This window comes from Saccopteryx leptura, chromosome 6 (genome assembly GCF_036850995.1).
Source record: "Saccopteryx leptura isolate mSacLep1 chromosome 6, mSacLep1_pri_phased_curated, whole genome shotgun sequence".
NCBI classification, from domain to species: domain Eukaryota; kingdom Metazoa; phylum Chordata; class Mammalia; order Chiroptera; family Emballonuridae; genus Saccopteryx; species Saccopteryx leptura.
Window position 1 is genome coordinate 79825789 of NC_089508.1, and position 24408 is coordinate 79850196.

Genomic DNA, 24408 nt, shown 5'->3' on the forward strand with positions numbered 1-24408 from the left:
CGTTGACTCTGTTTCCAAACAGCAGATGGCTCAAGTATCCAATCAACATGTGCTAGTGGGTCTAAAAAACAGGCAAATCAGAAGGGTAAGACAGATGCCTGAAGTTCCACAGGAAGGTGTTGATGAAGGTGCTTGTGAGTGGGACACTGATCAAGCTCTAATTAAGATTTCTATTATCTAACCCTGGATCACAGTTGGTTGTTGTAGCAATGTAGGGAGGGAAGGCAGATAATTCATCAGATGAAAATTATTGCCTACAAATCCCCTGTACTTCCAGGTTGCCCTGCTCATTAACTGAGTGAGCTTATAAGATGAAGCTCTGGGGCAGAAAAGCAAGGAGACCCATAGGGCCCTTGAGGAGAGATGCTGTCAACCTGCACAGAACTGTCCCCTGTAGCTGAAATCAGAAGGGGCCATGGGGATGTGTACAGGGCACCCAAAACATCTGCTACCCCTGCTAGATAAGTCTCAAAAGTTCAGTATTAGTCATGCCTAACATCTGTGTAACACTATGTGTGGGGCACTATTATTCTTAGTGCTCTACATTCATAAATTGTTTAACTTGTACTTCATTAATAGTGAGAAACTACTTTGGACATTTCACACCAGATCCAGCCAGCGTTGTGGAACCCCGAAATTGAGAACATTTTTTTCTTGATTAATTAATTAACTTTAGAAAATTTTTTTTACACTTATCCATTTTAGAGTCAGAGGAGAGAGAGAAAGAGAAAGAGAGAGAGAGAGAGAAGGTGGGAGGAGCAGGAGGGGAGAAGCAGGAAGCATCAACTCCCATATGTGCCTTGACCAGGCAAAACCAGGGTTGCAAACCCGCAGCCTCAGCGTTCCAGGTCAAAGCTTTATCGCTGTGCTACCACAGGTCAGGCTTTTTCTTAATTTGTTGATTCTTTTTTTTTTTTTTGACGGGTGGGGGACAGATAGGGACAGACAGAGAGGAAGGGAAAGAGATGAGAAGCATCAATTCTTTGTTGCAGCTCCTTAGTTTCCTTAGTTGTTCATTGATTGCTTTCTCATATGTGCCTTGAGGGGGGGGGGGCTACAGCAGACCGAGTGACTTCTTGTTCAAGCCAGCGACCATGGGGTCATGTCTGATCCCACACTCAAACCAGTGACCCCACACTCAAGCTGGATGAGCCTGCATTCAAGTTGGCAACCTCAGGATTTCGAACCTGGTTCCTCCGTGTCCTAGTCCAATGCTCTCCACTGCACCACTGCGTGGTCAGACGCTTTTGTTGATTCTTGTATGTGCCCTGACTGGGGATCAAACCCACAAACTTGGTGTTTTGGGACAATGCTCTAACCAGCTGAGCTATCCAGATAGGGTGTGAAATTGAGAACTTTTGAGGAAGACAGTTAGGAGCCTTCCTAATTGTTGGTGTACCTATTACTCAGAGAAGTGACATAATTAGATTTTAAAATATTAGCCATCAGTGTGTAGAATGGACAAAAGTGGGGGGTTGGGGAGCTGTTGTCTAGCCAAAACCAAGGTTTAAGCAGACCAGTGTGGTTGGGATCCAGTTTTCACTCCGATGAGATAAGGGATTTGTGAGAACGTTCTTTTAAAGGGTAATAGGTTCTGCCCCTGACTTTTAGTAGGGGGGTCACAACTGTACTACAAGGAAGAACAAGGTACGTTCCTTAAGAGGGACACAAAGTGCTGTGGATGCGTAGAGTAGGCTAAGGTTGCTTCTAGTTTGTGAAAAGGTAGGGGAAATAGAAAAGGCATTTGAAACCTTGATGAACAGACAGAATTTGGATGTGTAGAGATGTGGAGGAAGGATACTCTGAGAAAGGGGAGAATGTGTGTAGTCCACTTTGGAGCGTAGACTAAAAAGAAAGGAAGGGTAAAAGAAGATAAATCTTGAAAAGTATAATAAATTGGGGTCTTTGGATGTACTGGCTTGCTTCATGGTAACAGATACTTTTTGACAGAGAACAAGGGAGATCTAGGCCCTGTTGTCCCCTCTCCTTGGTTCAAGGCCTGTCATATTCTCTAGGGGTACCTGGGGGACCAACAGATGTTTAAAGTATGTATAAGGAAGGCCTCCTAAATTTTGGTTGTCTCATCAGTTAGTCTAGGAGTTCCTAGTTTGGGGTCCACAGAGAGGTGCCAGGAACTAATAAACCCCTGCAATCATGTGTAATTTTTTTCTTTTATTCATTTTTTAAAGAGAAGAGGTAATTCTTAGCTAAAAAAGGTTAAAGAAGCCTCGATCTAGGCCAGCCTCTTGTATATCTGAGAGAGCTGGCTAGTGACAGAGTTGGGACTAGAACCAGACCCCCTAGATCCCCAGGCTCCTTCCACTGTGTCACTCTGGCCCTGTCCAGCACCATACAGTTCAGTGGTAGTGATGAGCACCAACACCAAATTTAATTTTCATTCATACTATTTCTCTGAATGCTAAATCTATATATTCATCCATCTTCCTATTCAATCTCTCCATTTGGATGTTTCACAGAGGTCTAATCTTACTACAGCCAAAATCATACCCTTGAACTTCTCTTTCTAAACCTATTTCTACCCAGTACTTCTTTCTCAGTCTAAGTAAATGGCACCACTCATTCACTCAAGGTAGGAACCTGGAGTTGTTGTTTTTTTGTTTGTTTGTTGTTGTTTTTACAGAGACATAGAGAGTCAGAGAGAGGGATAGACAGGACCAGACAGACAGGAATGGAGAGAGATGAGAAGCATCAATCATCAGTTTTTTGTTGTGACACCTTAGTTGTTCATTGATTGCTTTCTCATATGTGCCTTGACCATGGGCCTTTGGCAGACCAAGTAACCCCTTGCTCAAGCCAGCAACCCTGGGTCCCAGCTGGTGAGCTTTTGCTCAAACCAGATGAGCCTGCGCTCAAGCTGGCGACCTCCGGATCTCAAAGCTGGGTCCTCTGCATCCCAGTCCGACACTCTATCCACTGCGCCACCGCCTGGTCAGGCTGTTTGTTTGTTTTTAAGGGAGAGGCAGGAACATCAAGCTGTTCTTGTATGTGCCCTGATTGGGGATTGAACTGGTAACCTCTGCACTTCAGAACAAAGCTCCAACCAACTGAGCTATCCTGGCGGGGCTTAATTTTTTACTTACAGAGAGAGGAAGGTAGAGAAAGGGGATGGGGAAGGGAAAGAGAAAGGGGAAGGGAAGGGAAGCATTCATTTGTTATTCCACTCAGTTGTACATTCATTGGTTGCTTTCCATGTTTGCCCTGTCTGGGGATTGAACCCATGACCTTGTCATTTCAGGATGACCTTGTAACCGACTGAGCTAACTGTCCAGATCTGGAGTCATTTTTTTTATTTATTTATTTTTTTTTTTTACAGAGACAGAGAGTGAGTCAAAGAGAGGGATAGACAGGGACAGACAGACAGGAATGGAGAGAGATGAGAAGCATCAATCATTAGTTTTTCGTTGCAACACCTTAGTTGTTCATTGATTGCTTTCTCATATGTGCCTTGACTGCAGGCCTTCAGCCGACTGAGTAACCCCTTGCTGGAGCCAGCGACCTTGGGTTCAAGCTGGTGGGCTTTTCCTCAAACCAGATGAGCCCGCACTCAAGCTGGCGACCTCGGGGTCTCGAACCCGGGTCTTCTGCATCCCAGTCTGACACTCTATCCACTGCGCCACCGCCTGGTCAGACATTATTATTTTTAACATTTTGATAGACAGGCTGCTTTAAAAAAAAAAAATTTATTGATTGATTTTAGACAGAGAGGAAGGGAGAGAGAAAGAGACGGAACATCAGTTTGTTTCTATATGTGCCCTAACCGGGGATAGTATCTGGCCAGAGCGAGCTGGAGTTGTTCCTTTTTTTTTTTTTTTTTAATTTTTTTAAAGAGGAGAGACAGAAGGGGGAGGAGCAGGCAGCTTCAACTCCCATATGTGTCTTCACCAGGCAAGCCCAGGTTTCAACCAGCGACCTCTGCATTCCAGATCGATGTTCTATCCACTGCGCCACCACAGGTCAGGCCTGGAGTCATTCTTGATAACTCCCTATTCTCTTACTCCTGCCATCTACTCCATCACTATTTATTATGAGTAACCTCCCAAATAATTCTCAAACCTGTTCACCTATCTCCACCACTAGCATGCTGCCACACCCCTGTCAGTGTCCATCTGAACCATTAGAGTAGCTGCCAGTCTATTCTATTCTTATTTGTTGCACTCCTCCAATCAGCTCTCCCAGAAAATGGAATGATTGTGGTACTTTCTTAAGGCCCTCTATTGCACTTCTAATAACATACTCTGTACCCTTCCTATACACTGTTCCCTCTGTCAACAATGTTCTTCCTCTCCTATTAGCCTGAGTTGCTTTTCCTTTTCCTTCAAAACTCAGCTTCCATGGCACTTCCTCAGAGAAGCCTTGCCTATTGTTTTTTCATAAAATCTGGGTCTCCTCTTTCTCAGCACTTACTTCATTTTGCAATTTTGTATTATTTATTTGTGTGATTATTTGTGTTATGCCTACTCCCCTCTGTACTCAGCTGTAAGGAGCAGATTTGGTCCATTTACTTCTGTATCAGCCCTTTCTCTGGTGGCTGGCACAGAGTAGGCTCTCAATAAACACAGGATAGGGCAAAAGTAGGTTTACTGTTATATGTATTATTATTTATTTATTTATTTGAGAGAAGTGGAGGATGGAGGGAGAGAGATGAGAAGCATCAACTTGTAGTTGTGGCACTTTTGTTGTTCATTAATTGCTTCTCATATGTGCCTTGACTGCAGTGCTACAGCTGAGCCAGTGACCCCTTGCTCAAGACAGCAACCTTGGGCTCAAGTCAGCGACCTTGGGCTTCAAGCCAGCAACCATGGGGTCATGTCTGTGGTTCCATGCTCAAGCCAGTGACCCCGTGCTCAAGCTGGTGAGCCCAGGCTTAAGCCAGCAACCTTGGGATTTCTAACCTGAGTCCTCTGCGTCCCAGTCTGATGCTCTATCCACTACGCCACTGCCTGGTCAGGCTCATCCTGTATATGTTGAATGAATGAAGTAGTGTCTGCAAAAACCACTGCAACAGCTTGACTTGAGAATCAGAAGACCTGGGGGCAGTCATTGCCTCTCTCAGGATCTGACTTTCATTGAATGAGAATGAGGGTGTTGAGCAAACTATGGCTTCAGGGGTCAAATGGCCCATGACCTATTTTTTTTTTTTTTTTTAATCCATGACCTATTTTTTAGTGGCTCATGAGCAAAGAATGATTTTTACATGTTTAAGTGATTATGAAAAAACAAACACAACTCAACAACAACAAAAGACCCCCAAACAACTCGATTAAAAAATGGGCAAAAGGCCTGACCTATGGTGGCACAGTAAAGGGTTGTCATGGAGCGCTGAGGTCGCTGGTTCAAAACCTGGGGCTTGCCTGGTCAAGGCACATACAAGAAGCAACAACTATAAGTTGGTACTTCCTGCTCCTCCTCCGCTGCCTTTCTCTCTCCTCTCTCTAAAATCAATAATAAAATCTTTAAAGAAAAACCATTAGCGGCCCTGGCAAGTCGGCTTAGCAGTAGAGTGTTGGCCTGGTGTGTGGAAGTACCGGTTTAATTCCCAGTCAGAGAAGGGGCCATCTGCTTCTCTACCCCTCTCCCTACCCCATCCCTACTCCTTCCGCAGCCATGGCTCGAATTGTTTGAATAGTTTGAGCAAAGTTGGCCCCAGGTCCTGAGAATGGCTCCATGGTCTCACCTCAGGCACTAAAATAGCTTGGTTGCTGAGCAACGGAGCAGCAGCCTCAGATGGGCAGAGCATTGCTCAGTAAGGGTGGATCCCGGCTGGGGCGCATATGGGAGAGAGTCTTTTCTCTTTGCTTCCTTGCCTCTCCCTTAAATACAAAAAAAGATTAGCTAATTTTATGGCATAGCCCTGGCCAGATAGCTTGGTTGGTTAGAGCATTGTCCTGAAGCACAGAGGTTGCCAGTTCGCTCCTGGGTCAGGGCACATACAGGAACAGATGGATGTTTCTGTCTGTCTCTCTTTCTACCCCTTCCTCTCTCACTAAAATCAATCAAAAAAATATTTTAAAATGGGCAAAAGACTTGAGTAGACATTTCTCCAAAAAAGATACACAAATGGCTAATAAGTACATGAAAAGATGCTCAAATACCATAATGGTCATTAGGTAAATGCAAATAAAAACCACATTAAGATACTACTTCATACTCATTTGGATGGCTATTACAAAAACAAAGACAAAAATGTAGAAAGTAACAAGTGTTGGTGAGGATTTGGAGAAATTGGAACGCTTATACAGGTACTTTACTGGTGATATAGCTTCTATGGAAAACACTATGGTGATTCCTCAAAAAATTAAACATAGATTTCCCATATGAGTAATTTCACTTCTCTACCCAGAGAAGTGAAAGCATGCACTTGAACAGATGATATTTGTGTACCAGTGTTCATAGCATTATTCACAGTAGGCAAAAGGTGGGAGCAACCCAAGTGTCCATCAACAGATGAATGAGTAAATGAAATTTGGTAAATACTGCCTGGCCTGTGGTGGCGCAGTAGGTAGAACATCGACCTGGAATGCTGAAGTCACCAGTTCAAAACCCTTGGCTTTCCCAGTCAAGGTACATATGACAAGCAATCAGTGAACAACTAAAGTGAAGCAGCTATGAGTTGAGACTTCTTGTTCCCACCCCTACCCCCTCCTCTCTCCATAAAATCAATAAATAAAATATTTTTTAAAAATATGGTAAATACATGCAGTGGAATATCATTCAGCTTTCAAATGGAAGGAAATTCATACACATACTGCATTGTGGATGAAACTTGAAAACAATGCTAAATGAAATAACAAGTCACAAAGGACAAATACTGTATGATTCCTTTTCTTTGTGTGTGTGTGTGTGTGTGACAGAGACAGAGGGAGTCAGAGAGAGGGACAGATAGGGACAGACAGATAGGAAGGGAGAGAGATGAGAAGCATCAATCATTAGTTTTTCTTTTTTTTTTTTCTTTTTTTGTATTTTTCTGAAGCTGGAAACGGGGAGGCAGTCAGACAGACTCCCGCATGCGCCCGACCGGGATCCACCCGGCATGCCCACCAGGGGGCCATGCTCTGCCCATTCAGGGCGTCACTCTGTTGTGACCAGAGCCACTCTAGCGCCTGGGGCAGAGGCCAAGGAGCCATCCCCAGCGCCCAGGCCATCTTTTTGCTCCAATGGAGCCTCGGCTGCGGGAGGAAGAGAGAGAGAGGAAGGAGAGGGGGAGGGGTGGAGAAGCAGATGGGCGCTTCTCCTTTGTGCCCTGGCTGGGAATTGAACCCGGGACTCCTGCACGCCAGGCGGACGCTCTACCACTGAGCCAACCGGCCAGGGCCAATCATTAGTTTTTCGTTGCAACACCTTAGTTCAGGGGTCGGGAACCTATGGCTCGTGAGCCAGATGTGGCTCTTTTGATGGCTGCATCTGGTTTGCAGACAAATCTTTAATAAAAAAATAATAACGCTAAAAATATAAAACATTCTCATGTATTACAATCCATTTATTTCCTACCGCTCATGTTCATGGTTGCCGGTGGCTGGAGCCAATCACAGCTGTCCTCCAGGACAACACCAAATTTTTATTGGATAATGCATAACGTACACGGGCTGTTGTATGGCTCTCATGGAATTACATTTTTTTTTTTTTTTTTTTTCATTTTTCTGAAGCTGGAAACAGGGAGAGACAGTCAGACAGACTCCCGCATGCGCCCGACCGGGATCCACCCGGCACGCCCACCATGGGGCGACGCTCTGCCCACCAGGGGGCGATGCTCTGCCCATCCTGGGCGTCGCCATGTTGCAACCAGAGCCACTCTAGCGCCTGGGGCAGAGGCCACAGAGCCATCCCCAGCGCCCGGGCCATCTTTGCTCCAATGGAGCCTTGGCTGCGGGAGGGGAAGAGAGAGACAGAGAGGAAAGCGCAGCGGAGGGGTGGAGAAGCAAATGGGCGCTTCTCCTGTGTGCCCTGTCCGGGAATCGAACCCGGGTCCTCCGCACGCTAGGCCGACGCTCTACCGCTGAGCCAACCGGCCAGGGCCTCATGGAATTACATTTTAAAATATGTGGTGTTCATGGCTCTCTCAGCCAAAAAGGTTCCCGACCCTGCCTTAGTTGTTCATTGATTGCTTTCTCATAAGTGCCTTGTTCTGGGGGCTATAGCAGAGCTAGTGACCCATTGCTTGAGCCAGCGACCTTGGGCTCAAGCTGGTGAGCTTTGCTCAAGCCAGATGAGCCTGCACTCAAACTGGCAACCTCGGGGTTTCGAACCTGGGTCCTCTGCGTAGTAGTCCAACGCTCTATCCACTGCGCCACCGCCTGGTCAGGTTGATTCCTTTTTTATGTGGGTCCTATTGTGGTCAGATTCATAGAGACAGAATGTAGAAGGGTGGTTTGCCTGGACGATGGGAATGGAATTAGGAGTTAGTGTGTTAGTGTTTAATGGGTATTTCAGTTGGGGAACATGAAAAAAAGTTCTGGAGATTGTTGGTGATGATGATTGCACAATAATTTGAATGTACTTAATACCACAGAACTGTACACTTAAAAATGGTTTAAAACAGTATATTTTGTTATACATATTTTGTTATTTCTGTTTTACCACAATAGAAACAAACAACCAAGACAAACACAAAGAAAAATGTGTGACAAAGACCGTATGGAGCCCTGGCTGGAGAGCTCAGTTGGTTAGAGTATTGTCCCAATACACAAAGGTTGTGAGTTCAATTCCCGGTTAGGGCACATAACAGAAACAGATTGATGTTTCTGCTTCTCTTTAACTCTCCCTTCTTTTCTCTCTCTAAAAAAACAAACAAACCAATCAGTAAGTTGTTTTTGTTTGTTTGTTTGTTTTTTGTTTTGTTTTGTTTTTACAGAGACAGAGAGAGTCAGAGAGAGGGACAGATAGGGACAGACAGTCAGGAACAGAGAGAGATGAGAAGCATCAATCATCAATTTTTCGTTGCAACACCTTAGTTGTTCATTGATTGCTTTCTCATATGTGCCTTGACCGTGAGGCTACAGCAGACCTAGTAACCCCTTGCTCAAGCCAGCGACCTTGGGTCCAAGCTGGTGAGCTTTTGCTCAAACCAGATGAGCCTGCGCTCAAGCTGGAGACCTCAGGGTCTCGAACCTGGGTCCTCCGCATCCCAGTCTGACGCTCTATCCACTGTGCCACCACCTGGTCAGGCAGTAAGTTTTTTTTTAAATAAATTAAAAAAAAGACTATATATTTTTACTGTCTGGCCCTTTACAAAGTTTACCTACTTCCCTAGAGGTACAGACAAGTCCAGCTCCATCTTTCTGCATGGAGAGCTAGCCCTTTTTGCAAAAGTTTTTCTCTCTTATTATAACAAACCCAGGAGGCCCAGGAGTGGACTAAACACCACCATTCATTGGAATGTCGAGTCAGCATTTTTTTTTTTTTTGTATTTTTCCGAAGCTGGAAATGGGGAGGCAGTCAGACAGACTCCCGCATGCGCCCAACTGGGATCCACCCGGCACGCCCACCAGGGGGTGATGCTCTGCCCATCTGGGGGGTTGCTCTGCTGCAACCGGAGCCATTCTAGCTCCTGAGGCAGAGGCCACGGAGCCATCCTCAGCGCCTGGGTCAACCTTGCTCCAATAGAGCCTCGGCTGCGGGACGGAAGAGAGAGATAGGGGTGGAGAAGCAGATGGGCGCTTCTTCTGTGTGCCCTGGCCGAGAATCGAACCCGAGACTCCTGCACGCCAGGCCGATGCTCTACCACTGAGCTGCTAACCGGCCAGGAACTTTTTTTTTTTTTTGACAAAGACAGAGAGAGTCAGAGAGAGGGACAGATAGGGATAGACAGACAGGAAGGAAGAGATGAGAAACATCAATTCTTCGTTGCAGCATCTTAGTTGTTCATTGATTGCTTTCTCATATGTGACCTGACTAGGGGGCTACAGCAGAGCAAGTGACCCTTTGCTGAAGCCAGCGACCTTGGGCTTCAAGCCAGCAACCATGGGGTCTTGTCTATGATCCCACACTCAAGCTGGCAACCCTGCACTCAAGCAGGATGAACCCACACTCAAGCCAGCAACCTCGAGGTTTCGAACCTGGGTCCTCTGCCTCCCAGGCCCACGCTCTATCCACTGCGCCACTACCTGGTCAGGCTCTTCAGTGTCTTATAATTTTCCATGTATAGGTCTTATACCTCCATGATTAAATTTATTGCTAAGTATTTTACTTTATGTAAATTGTAAATGAGGTTTTTTTTTAGTTTTCCTTTCTAATAGTTCATTGTTGGTATATAAAAATGCAACTGATTTCTGGATATGTATTTTTTATTCTGCTACTTTACTGAATTCAGTTATCAATTCTAATAAGTCTTTTGGTGTGGAATCTTTAGGATTCTCTATTTGCAGGTGACAGTATTATGTCACCTGCAAATAATGACAGTTTTACTTCTTCCTTTCCAACTTGGATGCCTTTTATTTCTTCTTTTTGTCTGATTGCCATGGCTAGGTGTTCCAGTACTATGTTGAATAAGAGTGGTAAAAGTGGTCATCCCTGTCTGGTTCCCAATCTTAAGGGAAACTGTTGTAGTTTTTACCCATTGAGTATGATGATGGCTCTGCGTTTGTCTTTATTACATTGAAGTATGTTCCCAGTGGTCCCTCGTCTGTCATGGGGATTAGGTTCCAAAACCCCCTGCGAGGCCCTGGCCAGTTGGCTCAGCGGTAGAGCGTCGGTCTGGTGTGCAGGAGTCCCGTTTTCGATTCCTGGCCAGGGCACACAGGAGAAGCGCCCATCTGCTTCTCCACCCCTCCCCCTTTCCTCTCTGTCTCTCTCTTCCCCTCCCACAGCTAAGGCTCCACTGGAGCAAAGATGGCCCGGGAGCTGGGGATGGCTCTGTGGCCTCTGCCTCAGGCGCTAGAATGGCTCTGGATGCAACAGTGACGCCCCAGAGGGGCAGAACATCGCTCCCTGGTGGGCATGCCGAGTGGATCCCTGTCGGGCGCATGCCGGAGTCTGTCTGATTGCCTCCCTGTTTCCAGCTTCGGAAAAATGGAAAACAAACAAACAAACAAAAAACAACCCTGCGATAGGTGAAAATCCACAAAGTAGCAACCTTATATTTATTTTATTATTTATATATATTTTAAGGCTTTATAAACCCTCCCCACACTCTTTTTAACCTTTCCCACACTCTTATAAACACTTCCTATGCTCTGGTTGGTCGCCTCCCATCCATCAATCAGCCAGTAGTGTGCCCTGTTTGATCTCACGTGGGCAAACTAGCTCAAGTGGAAGCAGCTGTAGCTGCGTTTTCCATAGTGCGAGTATTTGTCTATTCATCTGCTTAATGCTACATATTTTATTTTGATTTAATATTCTTTTAATGTCTTAATTTTTTATATTGTTTTCAAATTTTTAGGCTAGAAAATGCTTATTTTACTGCAAAAATAATAAATATATAAAAATACCTATATACTGCAAAATCCTGTGATATAGCAAAAAATCCGCAATACAAAATTAGATATAGACAATTTTAAAATCTGTGATACAGTGAGACCGCAAAATGTGATAACCGTGATGTGGTGAGGGATGACTGTATTCCCATTTTGTTGAGAGTTTTCTTTATCTTTTTAATCATAAATGGGTGGTGGATTTTAGCAAATGCTTTTTCTGCATTTATTGATATTATTTGATTTTTTAAAAAAAAAAACTTTATTCAATTTTCAGAGAGGAGAGAGAAGAGAGAGAGAAAGGGGAAGGAGCAGGAAGCATCAACTCCCATACGTGCCTTGACCAGGGAAGCCCAGAGTTTCGAACCGACTTCCTCAGTGTTCCAGGTTGACGCTTTATCCCACTGCGCCACCACAGGTCAGGCTATTATTTGATTTTTATCCTTCATTTTGTTTATGTGGTGTATCATGTTTATTGATTTGCAGATGTTGTACCAGCCTTGCATCTCCAGAATAAATCCCACTTGATTATAGTATATGGGTTTTTGTGGGTTTTGTTTTTTTTTTTTGGTAACAAAGACAGAGAGAAGGACAGATAGGGACAGACAGACAGGAAGGGAGAGAGACGAAAAGCATCAATTCTTCGTTGTGGCACCTCAGCTTTTCACTGATTTTTGCTTTCTCATATGTGCCTTGACCGGGGGGAAGGCTACAGCAGACCGAGTGACCCCTTGCTCTAGCCACTGACCTTGGGGTCAAGCCAGTAACCTTGGCCTTCAAGTCAGCAACCTTTGGGCTCAAGCCAGCGACCATGGGGTCATGTCTATGATTCCATGCTCAAGCTAGCAACCCCGTACTCAAGCTGGTGAGCCTATGCTCAAGCTGGATGAGCCCACATTCAAGCTGGCAAACTTGGGATTCAAACCTGGGTCCTCTGTGTCCCAGTCCGATGCTCTATCCATTATACCACGGCCTGGTCAGGTATGATTTTTTTATTTTTTATTTTTTAAAAAATTTTTTTTTATAATTTTTTTTTATTTTTTATTTATTCATTTTAGAGAGGAGAGAGGGAGATAGAGAGACAAAGAGAGAGAAAGACAGAGGGGAGGAGCTGGAAGCATCAACTCCCATATGTGCCTTGACCAGGCAAGCCCAGGGTTTCGAACCGGCGACCTCAGCATTTCCAGGTCGACGCTTTATCCACTGCACCACCACAGGTCAGGCCTATGATTTTTTTAATGTATTGCTGGATCAGTTTGCTAATATTTTGTTGAGGATTTTAACATCTATTCAATATGTTTATCAAGGATATTGGCCTATAATTTCCTTTATTTGTAGTGTCTTCATCTGGTTTTGGAATTAGGATAATGCTTGCCTCATAAAATGAGCTTGGGAGTCTTCCCTTCTCTTGAATTTTTTGAGAGTTTGAAAAGGATAAGTGCTAGTTCTTTTTTGAATGGTTGGTAAATTCACTTGTGCCCTTGCCAGGTGGCTCAGTGGATAAAGCATCATTCCAGCACACCACACCTATGAAGCTACCCATCCAGGATTTTGTTTCTTGGGAGTTTTTTGATTACTGCTTCAATTTCATTAGTTGTAATCTGTCTATTCAGATTCTCTGATTCTTCCTGATTCAGTTTTGGAAGAATTTACATTTCTAGTAATTTATCCATTTCATCTAGATTGTCCAATTTGTTGGCATATAGTTGGTTGTAATCAGAGACGGATTAAGGTCGGTTGAGGCCTCGGGTGCAGAAGAAAATATTGGACCCCTTACACTAGAAAAAAGTGTAAAGTTGGGATTTTGTGGGGCCCTTCAGAAGTAGGGGCCCTTCAGAAGTAGGGGCCCAAGGTGCCGCCATTAAATCCACCTCTGGTTGTAGTGTGTGTGTGTGTATTTTAGTGAGAGAGAGACAGACAGGAAGGGAGAGAGGTGGGTGAAAAGCATCAACTCATAGTTGTGGCACTTTAGTTGTTCATTGATTGCTTTCTCATATGTATCTTGACTGGGGGGCTCCAGCCAAGCCAGTGACCCTTGCTCAAGCCAGTGACCCCTTGCTCAAGCCAGCAACCTTTGGGCTCAAGCCAGGAACTATGGGGTCATGTCTATGATCCCATGCTCAAGCCAGTGATCCCGCGCTCAAGTCAGATGAGTCCGCACTCAAGCTGGCAACCTCAGGGTTTTTTGTTTTATTTATTTATTTATTTATTTATTTATTTATTTATTTATTTATTGTATTTTTCTGAAGCTGGAAATGGGGAGAAACAGTCAGACAGACTCCCGCATGCACCTGACCGGGATCCACCCAGCCCGCCCACCAGGGGGCGACGCTCTGCCTCTCCGGGGCGGTCGCTCTGTTGCGACCAGAGCCACTCTAGCGCCTGGGGCAGAGGCCAAGGAGCCATCCCCAGCGCCCGGGCCATCTTTGCTCCAATGGAGCCTTGCTGCGGGAGGGGAAGAGAGAGACAGAGAGGAAGGAGGGGGGAGGGGTGGAGAAGCAGATGGGCGCTTCTCCTGTGTGCCCTAGCCGAGAATCAACCCGGGACTTCTGCACGCCAGGCCGACGCTTTACCACTGAGCCAACCGGCCAAGGCCTTTTGGGTTTTTTTAAAGATTTATTTTTAGGTTTTTATTTATTCATTTTTTCAGAGAGAGAGAGAGAAGAGAGAGAGAAAGGGGAAGGAGCAGGAAGCATCAACTCCCATACGTGCCTTGACCAGGCAAGCCCAGGGTTTTGAACCGGCGACTTCAGCGTTCCAGGCTGACGCCTTATCCACTGCACCGTCATAGGTCAGGCAACCTCAGGGTTTTTGAACCTGGATCCTCAGTGTACCAGGTTGACAGTCCATACACTGCGCCACCACCTGGTCAGGCTGTAATATTTTCTTACAATCCTTTGTACAGTGATACCTCCAATTTTGTCAATAATCCATCTGAAAACAATGGGCAAAATCCGAAGCTGACGAAAACTGAGGCAATTATTTCCATATGAATCTGTAAATCCAATTAATTTGTTCTAGACACTCCAAAATACATACCAAAAACACATTTTATAGAGAATAAATGTGGCACGTAATACTAAAAACAAGAAATTAATATAAAATGAATATAAAAGACCGATGTAAAGAATAAATAGCCTGACCAGGCAGTGGCACAGTGGATAGAGCATCGGACTGAAATGAGGAGGACCCAGGTTCGAGACCCCGAGGTCGCCAGCTTGAGCGCGGGCTCATCTGGTTTGAGCAAAGCTCACCAGCTTGGACCCAAGGTCGCTGGCTCAAGCAAGGGGTTACTCGGTCTGCTGAAGGCCCGCGGTCAAGGCACATATGAGAAAGCAATCAATGGACAACTAAGGTGTCGCAACAAAAAACTGATGATTGATGCTTCTCATCTCCCCCCATTCCTGTCTGTCTGTCCGTCCCTATCTGTCCCTCTCTCTGACTCTCTCTCTGTCTTTGTAAAAAAAAGAAAGAATAAATGAACATTTAACATGGCATTATTAGCAAGGGAAACACTTAACAGGGACAATGTGATTTGAGCACATATGATTTTATCTCATGTGTGTTACGTACATTTAGAAACTGAAAAATGCAAAATAAGCAGTGAGGTCACGTGGGCACGCTGACAAAAACAGACAAATTTTTCACAGAAAAAATTAAGGAAAACAGAAACTGACGATAACCGAAGTCAATGAAAACCGAGGTATTACTCTATTTCTTTGGTGTCAGGTGTTACTTCTCTTTCACTTCTGATTTTATTTATTTGGGTTCTCTTTTTTTCTTTATAATTTTTATTTTATTGATTTTAGTGAGAAAAGAAGGGAAGGGGAGAAAGAGATAGAGACAGAGAGATGGGAACATCAATCTGTTCCTGTATGTTCCCTGACTGGGGATTGAACCAGCAACCTCTGTGCTTCAGGACAGCGCTCTAACCAGCCGAGCTATCTGGCCAGGGCATGGGTTCTCCTTTTTTCTTGATGAGTCTAGTTAAAGGTTTGTCAGTCTTGTTTATCTTTTCAAGGAATCAGCTCTTGGTTTCATTGATCTTTTATATTTTTTTAGACTCTTATTTATTTCTGCTCTGATGTTTATTATTTCCTTCTCACTTTGGGATTTATTTGTTGTTTTTCAAGTGTCTTTACTGTAAAGTTAGATTGTTTATTTGAGAGTTTTCTTGTTTCTTGAGATAAGCCTATGAATTTCTTACTTAGGACTGCTTTCACTGTGACCCCAAGATTTTTGGCTTGTTGTGTTCTCATTTTCATTTGTTTCAAGATATCTTTTGATTTCTTCCCTGATCTCATTGTTAACTCATTCATTGTTTAGTGACATGTTATTTAGCCTGGTCAGAGAAGATGCTGTATAATATTTCAGTTTTCTTAAATTTATTGACACTTGTTTTGTGTCCTACCACGTGATTATCCTAGAAAAAGTTTCATGTACACTTGATAAGAATGTATATTGTGCTGCTTTGGGGTGAAATGCTCTGAAGATATTAATTAAATCCATCTGATCTAGTGTGTCACTTAAGACCACTGTTTCTTTGTTTATTTTCTGCCTGGAAGATCTATCTATTGATATCAATGGGGTATTAAGATTTCCTACTATGACTATTACTGTCAATCTCTCCCTTTATGTCCATCAAGATTTGCTTTACGTATTTAGGTGATTCTATGTTGCATGCAGAAATGTTTACTAGCGCTAAAGCCTCTTGTTGGATTGCTTCATTTATCATTGTGTAGTATCCTTCTTTGTCTCTTATTATAGTCATTGTTTTATTTATTTTTTTTTTATAAATAAATTTTTCTTAATTTTAATTGGGTGACATCAATAAATCAGGGAACATATATTCAAAGAAAACATGTCCAGGTTATCTTGTCATTCGATTATGTTGCATACCCATCACCCAAAGTCAGATTGTCCTCCATCACCTTCTATCTAGTTTTCTTTGTGCCCCTCCCCCTCCCCCTCTCCCTCCTTCCCTCCCCGCCCCTTACCACCACACTCTTGTCCATGTCTCTTGGTCTCGTTTTTATGTCCCACCAATGTATGGAATCCTGCAGTTCTTGTTTTTTTCTGATTTACTTATGTCACTCCGTGTAATGTTATCAAGATCCCACCATTTTGTTGTAAATGATCTGATGTCATCATTTCTTATGGCTGAGTAGTATACCATAGTGTATATGTGCCACATCTTCTTTATCCAGTCTTCTATTTTTTTTTACAGTGATTAAGGCCTTTAAGCAAACTCTTGGCCAATACAGCAAGAATCCATAAAAGAGTAGTGTCCTTAACATGTTCACCAAGTCCAAGTTGGCCCCAACACCATTCCAAATCCCTGCAAATGCAACCCAACCCCAGTTCAGTCCGTTAGGAGCTGTCACAAGGAGCAGAAGTCCAGGAAAAGTCCACATCCAGGAAAAGTCCGCATGGCACTGGAATTGTTGTCACAATTCTATACTTTGCAGCTCACGTCCAAGTCCCAATGACCCGCTGCTTCTAGCTGGTAATGATTCAGGTAGACTGGAAAAGCCATCTGCAGCATGTGTGTAGTATCCTTCTTTGTCTCTTATTATAGTCGTTGTTTTATTCTTTGTTTTTTGTTTATTTATTTTTGCGAGAGAGAGAGAGAGAGAGAGACAGACAGACAGACAGACAGAGACAGACAGGAAAGGAGAGAGATGAGAAGCATCAACCCATAGTTGTGGTGCCTTAGTTGTTCATTGATTACTTGCTCATATGTGTCTTGACCCAGGGGCTCCAGCTGAGCTGGTGACCCTTTGCTCAAGCCAGCGAGCTTGGGCTTTAAGTCAGCGATCCCACACTCAAGTGCTCAAGCCAGCGACCTCAGAGCTTTTAACCTGGGTCCTCAGCGTCCCAGGCTAATGCTCTATCCACTGCACCACCACCTGGTCAGGCCTACAGCCTTTGTTTAAAGTCTATTATGTCAGATAGAAGTATTGCTACCCCAGCTTTTTTTTTTCCTTTCCATTTGCATGAAATATCTTTTTCTATCCCTTTACTTTTAGTCTGTGTGTATCTTTCTTCTGAGATGGGTCTCTTGTAGACAACATATATATGGTTCTTGTGTTCTTATCCAGTCAGCTACCCTCTGCTTTTGATTAGATCATTTAAGCCATTTATATTTAAAGATTATTGATAGGTATGCATTTATTGTCATATTAATCTTTTAACTATGCTCCTCTTTTTTGTTGTTTGTTTCCTTTTCTTTTTTTTTCTTTAAGATTTTGATTTTATTTATTCATTATAGAGAGGGGGGAGAGAGAGAGAGAGAGAGAAAGAGAGAAGGGGGGAGGAGCAGGAAGCATCAACTCCCATATGTGCCTTGACCAGGCAGGCCCAGGGTTTCGAACCGGCAACCTCAGCATTTCCAGGTTGACTGACGCTTTATCCACTGCGCCACCACAGGTCAGGCCTTTTCTTCTTCTTAAAAAAGGCTCTTTAACATTTCTTGTAATACTGTTTTAGCTTTTTCATGTCTGGGAAGCTCTTTATTTCTCCTTCAACTTTAAATGATAGCCTTCCTGGGTAAAATAGTCTTGGTTGTAGGTCCTTGCTTTTCATCACTCTGAATATTTAATGCCAATCCCCTCTGGCCTGAAATGTTTCTGTTGAGAAATCAGCTGACAGTCTAATGGGCCTCCCTTGTTGGTAACTGTCTTTCTCTTGCAGCTTTTAAGAGTCTCTTTTTGTCTTTAACCTTTGTCATTGTAATTATGATTTATCTTGGTGTGGGCCTCTTTGATTCATCTTGTTTGGGACTTCCTGTGCTTCCTGGACATGTACCTCTATTTCCTTCAGCAGGTTAGGGAAGTTTTTGGTCATTATTTCTTCAATTAGGTTCTTGATCCTTGCTTTCTTTTTCCTTCTGGTACTCCTATGATGTAGATTTTTTATGCTTCATGTTGTCACAAAGATCCCTTAATCTGTCCTCATTTTTTTTTTAAAAACATTAATTGCCTTGTGGTTATGTTCAATCCAAGAGTCATTGCCCTTTTTTTTAAAATTATTTATTTATTTATTACAGAGACAAAGAGAGTGAGTCAGAGTGAGAGAGAGACAGGGACAGACAGACAGGAATGGAGAGAGATGAGAAGCATCAATCATTAGTTTTTTATTGCGCGTTGCAACACCTTAGTTGTTCATTGATTGCTTTCTCATATGTGCCTTGACCGTGGGCCTTCAGCAGACCGAGTAACCCCTTGCTGGAGCCAGCGACCTTGGGTCCAAGCTGGTGGGCTTTTGCTCAAACCAGATGAGCCCGCGCTCAAGCTGGTGACCTCGGGGTCTCGAACCTAGGTCTTCTGCATCCCAGTCCAACGCTCTATCCACTGCGCCACCGCCTGGTCAGGCAATCTGTCCTCATTTTTTAAAATCTTTTTTCTTTTTACTGTTCTGATTGGGTATTTTCTGCTATTTTCTCTTCTAAATAGCTGATTTGATCCTTTGCTTTATCTAACCTCCTATGTTTATTTCATTTCAGATACTGTATTTTTTCATTTCAAACTGGTTCTTTTTTATGTTTTCTTTGTCCTTTTTCATGCTGTTGTAGTTCTAAGTTCCTTGTAGCTCTCACTAAGTTCCTTAAGCATCTTTTATTTTTCTTTAAGTGAAAAGACGGGAGATAGTGAGACAGACTCCTGCATGCTCCCTGACCAGGATCCACCTGGCAACTCCCATCTGGAGCTGATGCTTGAATCAACTGAGCTATCCTCAGCACCTGAGGCTGATGCTCGAACCTATCGAACCACTGGTTGTGAGAGGGGAGGAGAGAGAGAAAGGGGAGAGGGAGAAGAAGAGAAGCAAATAGTCGCCTCTTATGTGTGCCCTGACCAGGGATTGAACCCGGAATCTCTGCATACCGGGCTGACCGTCTATCCACCAAGCCAACCAGCCAGGATTTGAGCATCCGTATAACCTTTTTTTTTTTTTTAGAGAGAGATGAGAGGCATCAAGTCATAGTTGCTTCACTTTAGTTGTTCACTGATTGCTTCTCATACGTGCCTTGGCCAGGGGGACTCAAACTGGGCCAGTGACCCCTTGCTCAAGCCAGAGACCTTGGGCTCAAGCCAGTAACCTTGGGCCTCAGCGACCTTTGGGCTCAAGCCTGTGACCATGAAATCATGTTGATCCCACGTTCAAGCTGGATGAGCCTGCCTGCACTCAAGTCGGCAATCTCTGTGTTTTGAACCTGGAACTTCAGCATCCCAGATCGACACTCTGTCCACCGTGCCACCACTGGTCAGGCTCCTTATTACCATTTTAAAAACTCTATATCTGATCAATTGTTTTGCCTTCGTTTCATTTAGCTCTTTTTCTGGAGATTTCTTCTGTTCTTTCATTTGGGGCCTGTTTCTTTGTCTCCTCATTTTGGCTGCCTCTTTGTGTTTCTATGTATTACGTAGATCTGCTATTAGTTCCAGTCTTAATAGGGTGGCCGTAGGTAGAAGGTGTCTTACGGGAACTGGTGGTGCAGTCTCCTTGATCACCTGAGATGGGTGCGCTATGAATGTCCCTTACTGAGTTATGTGGGCCCTCCTGTTTTAATTGAGACTTGATTGCTGTTAGCTCATTTGTGCGAGGAGCTGACCCTCAGGCTGGCTGAATGTGAGGATCAACCCCAACCACAGTATACGAGCCACTGTGCAGGTGCTGACCACACAAAGTGGAATTCGCCTCAACAGGGTCTGGTGCCTGCCAAGGTCTCCCTTTGAATACACCGCTTGTGAAGTTGACTGGATTCTGCTCTGCTGTTCTCTGAAGCTGACCCCAGGGTCTGTTGGTTCTGGGACCTCCTGGGACTCTGGTGGATAGGCAGTCTTTGACAGGGAACACTCATGGAGGAGTGAATATGATTTTGATGTCTTTACAGAAGAGGCATAAAATAGAAGGCTACAAGAAGAGGCTATTTTGAAGGCTACATTGCTAGGCATTCAACATCAAATTTTAGGTATATTTCTTGGTCTCTTTTTATATAAATACTAGAAAGCCCAGCAGTCATACAAAATTACCGCTGTTCTAGATATTATAAATTGTAATTAAAATGATTTGTGCAAAGGTGTCTGCTAGTTCAAACTGAATTACCCAGGGCAGGTGGCGAGGACACCCCTTTGCTTAGTGCCCCATGGGGTTTCCCCCTTCTACTTGCTTAATTGCTTAAAGTAGAGTGCAATGAAGGAAACCACTGGCGGTACATTTCTTAAGAGCCACCGCTAGCTCAATAAATAAAGGTGATTTAAATAATAAAATGTTAATTCACATGTCAAAGATCTCTTTGTACACAACATTTCTTGTGTAGATCTTTCCATCATTTTTAAGCTCGCCTTGCAGAGGACCATCAATTATTTTTAATTTTACGTCTGTTCTTTCACGAACTCTTGAACAGGCAACATAAAGTTGACCGTGTCCAAATGCAGGCTCAGGTAAAAAAATGCCAACACGCTTAAGCATTTGGCCCTGAGACTTATTGATGGTCATAGCAAAGGCAAGTTTTATAGGAAATTGTCTACGTCTCAATTGAAACGGCAACCCTGTTTGAGATGGAGTCAAATCAATTCTTGGAATGACATGTATTTCACCTTTAGAGGAGCCAGTCAAAGACTTAGCTATTATGACATTATTTTTCAATTGGAGAACCTCTAGTCTTGTACCATTGCAAAGACCCCTTCTGGTGTTAAGATTTCTTAACAGCATAATAATTGCTCCAATCTTTAACCTCAATTTGTGAGGTGGCATGCCAGAAGGCGGGACTATTTGAATGCCGTGGCAACTTCACCCCATTGGCTACTACAGTTACGCAAGCAACCAATAAGCTATCGGCGACAAACAGACACTTAAGCCACATATAATAAAGATAATCAAGAATTTTACAGTTAAATTTTCTTCTAAAATCAAATAATGAAAATTCTCATTACTGACAACCCCGGCTCCACTGTGATTGCTGTCACTGTCCTCCTCCATTCCAGTAGCATCCCCCTCTAAAAGCTTTTTCAAAATTGTCTTTCAAGCCCTGGCTCGGTAGCTCAGTTGGTTAGAACATTGTCCCAAAATTCCAAGGTTGCAGATTCAATCCCTGATCAAGGCATCTACAAGAATCAACCAATGAGCCTGACCAGGCGGTGGTGCAGTAGATAGAGCATCAGACTGGGATACGGAAGGATCCAGGTTTGAGACTCCGAGGTCGCTAGCTTGAGCGCGGGCTCATCTGGCTTGAGAAAAAAGCTCACCAGCTTGGACCCATGGTCACTGGCTTGAGCAAGGGGTTACTCAGTCTGCTGAAGGCCGGTGGTCAAGGCACATATGAGAAAGCAATCAATGAACAACTAAGGTGTCACAATGAAAAACTGATGATTGATGCTTCTCATCTCTCACCATTCCTGTCTGTCTGTCCCTATCTATTCCTCTCTCTGACTCTCTCTCTGTCCCTGTTAAAAAAAAAAAAAAAAGAATCAACCAATGAGCCTGACTGGTGGTAGCACAGTGGGTAGAGCATCGACCTGGAATGCTGAGGTCCCAGGTTCAAAAATCCGAGGTCACCAGCTTGAATGGAGGCTCATCAGCTTGAGTGTAAGGTTGCCAGCTTGAGCATGAGTTCGCCAGCTTGACCTCAGGATCATTGACACAATCCCAAGGTCTCTGGCTTGAGCAAGAGTTCACTGGCTCAGATTGAGCCCCCCAGTCAAGGCACATATGAGGATCAACCAATAAACAACTAAAAAGTGAAGCAATTACGGGTTAATACTTCTCATATTTCTCTTTCCTCTCTCTCTCTCCCCCCTCTCTCTCCCCCTCTCTCTCTAAAAGAAAAAGAATCAATCAATGAATGCATAAATAAGTGGAACAACAAACTGATATTTCTTTTCTCACTCTCTCCCTTTTCTCTCTCTATAATCAATAACAGTGTTTTTAAAAATTATATTTCAGAAATGTGGTACTCCCACTGAGTAGGTAGGAGATTGCCCATGTCTCTGCTGGCAACCACTGCCCTGAGTTTTTTGTTGTTTTTTTTTTTTTTTTTTTTTCTGACAGAGGCAGAGAGAGACACAGAGAGAGAGACAGATAGGGACAGACAGGAAAAGAGAGAGAATGAAAAGCATCAATTCTTTGTTGTAGCATCTTAGTTGTTAATTGATTGCCTTCTTATATGTGCCTTAGCCAGGAGGCTACAGCAGAGTGAGTGACCCCTTGCTCAAGCCAGTGAGTGACTTTGGGCTCAAGCCAGCAACCCTGTGCTCAAGCTGGTGAGCCCACACTCACGCCAGATGAGCCCACGCTCAAGCTGTCTACCCTGGGGTTTTGAACCTGGGTCCTCTATGTTCCAGTCTGATGCTCTATCCACTGCGCCACCGCCTGAGTTTTGAAATTAGTATGCAGTGTGCGCAGTACATATGTTAGCCAGAGCAGGCACACACATTCCTTTCTCTTTCTCTTTCTTTTTCTTTATTTTTTCTTTTTCTCTTTCTCTCTCTCTTTCTTTTTTCTCTCTCTCGTTTTCTTCCTTCCTCCCTCCTCCCTCCCTCCCTCTTTCCTCCCTCCCTCCCTCTTTCCTTCCTCCCTCCCTCTTTCCTTCCTCCCTCCCTCTTTCCTTCCTCCCTCCCTCTTTCCTTCCTTCCTTCCTTCCTTCCTTCCTCTTTTCCTCCCTTCCCTCCCTCCCTCCCTCCCTCCCTCCCTCCCTCCCTCCCTCCCTCCCTCCCTCCCTCCCTCCCTCCCTCCCTTCCTTCCTTCCTTCCTTCCTTCCTTCCTTCCTTCCTTCCTTCCTTCCTTCCTTCCTTCCTTCCTTCCTTCCTTCCTTCACAGGAAGGGAGAGAGAGAAGCATCACCTCATTGCTTTAATTGTGCATTGATTGCTCCTTCTACGTGCCTTGACCAGGGATTGGACCAGAGACCTCGGTCTCAAGTTGAGCCAGAGACCTCTTGCTTAAACCAGAGACCTTGGGCTCAAGCCAGCAACCTTGGGTTCAAGCTGGTGACCTTGGGATCGTGTTGACCTGCACTCAAACCAGTGATCCCGCACTCAAGCCAGTGAACTGTACTCAAGCTGGTGAGCCTGTGGTCAAGTCAGTGACCTTGAGTTTTGAATGGGTGAGCTCAGCAGTTTGGGTCAATGCTGTATCTACTGTGCCACCACCTGTCAGGTGGCACACTCACTTTATGAAATCACACTATAGTGTTTTCTCTGCTTCCTTTTGGCTTCCTTTTTCTTTCTATGTGAGTATTTTAGAGGAGTTTAGAATTATTTCCCACAAACACTATTTGATTCCACAAACTTTTTTTTTTTTTTTTTGTATTTTTCTGAAGCTGGAAACGGGGAGAGACAGTCAGACTCCCGCATGCGCCCGACCAGGATCCACGCAGCACGCCCACCAGGGGCGAAGCTCTGCCCACCAGGGGGCGATGCTCTGCCCCTCCAGGGCGTCGCTCTGCCGCTACCAGAGCCACTCTAGCGCCTGGGGCAGAGGCCAAGGAGCCATCCCCAGCGCTTGGGCCATCTTTGCTCCAATGGAGCCTTGGCTGCGGGAGGGGAAGAGAGAGACAGAGAGGAAGGGGGGAGGTGGAGAAGCAAATGGGCGCTTCTCCTATGTGCCCTGGCTGGGAATCGAACCCGGGTCCCCTGCACGCCAGGCTGACACTCTACCGCTGAGACAACCGGCCACGGCCTGATTCCACAAACTTTTAACTGACTACCGTGTGCTTATTCCAGATGGTTCTAGGGATACAAATGTGAAGACAGCGATCCCTGTATGGTCACCCCAGCTTGTCTGTTTCAAGATGCCCTGTCTCTTGATCCTGTGGCCCATCATTGTGAAATGCAGAGGATAAAGCTGATAATTCTAGGTGCTGGCATTTTCTAATCAGATGATGATTTCACCTGGCCTGTGGTGGCGCAGTGGATAAACCTTTGGCCTGGAATGCCAGGGTTGCAGGTTCGAAACCCTGGGCTTCCCTGGTCAAGGCACATACA

General features: G+C 44.4%; 1 protein-coding gene across 1 annotated transcript in view; it reads left to right on the forward strand.

Annotated features, from left to right (window-relative positions):
• Positions 1 to 24408, forward strand: part of DNAJC17 (DnaJ heat shock protein family (Hsp40) member C17) — a 70233-nt gene that overhangs the window by 657 nt on the left and 45168 nt on the right. The window lies entirely within an intron of this gene.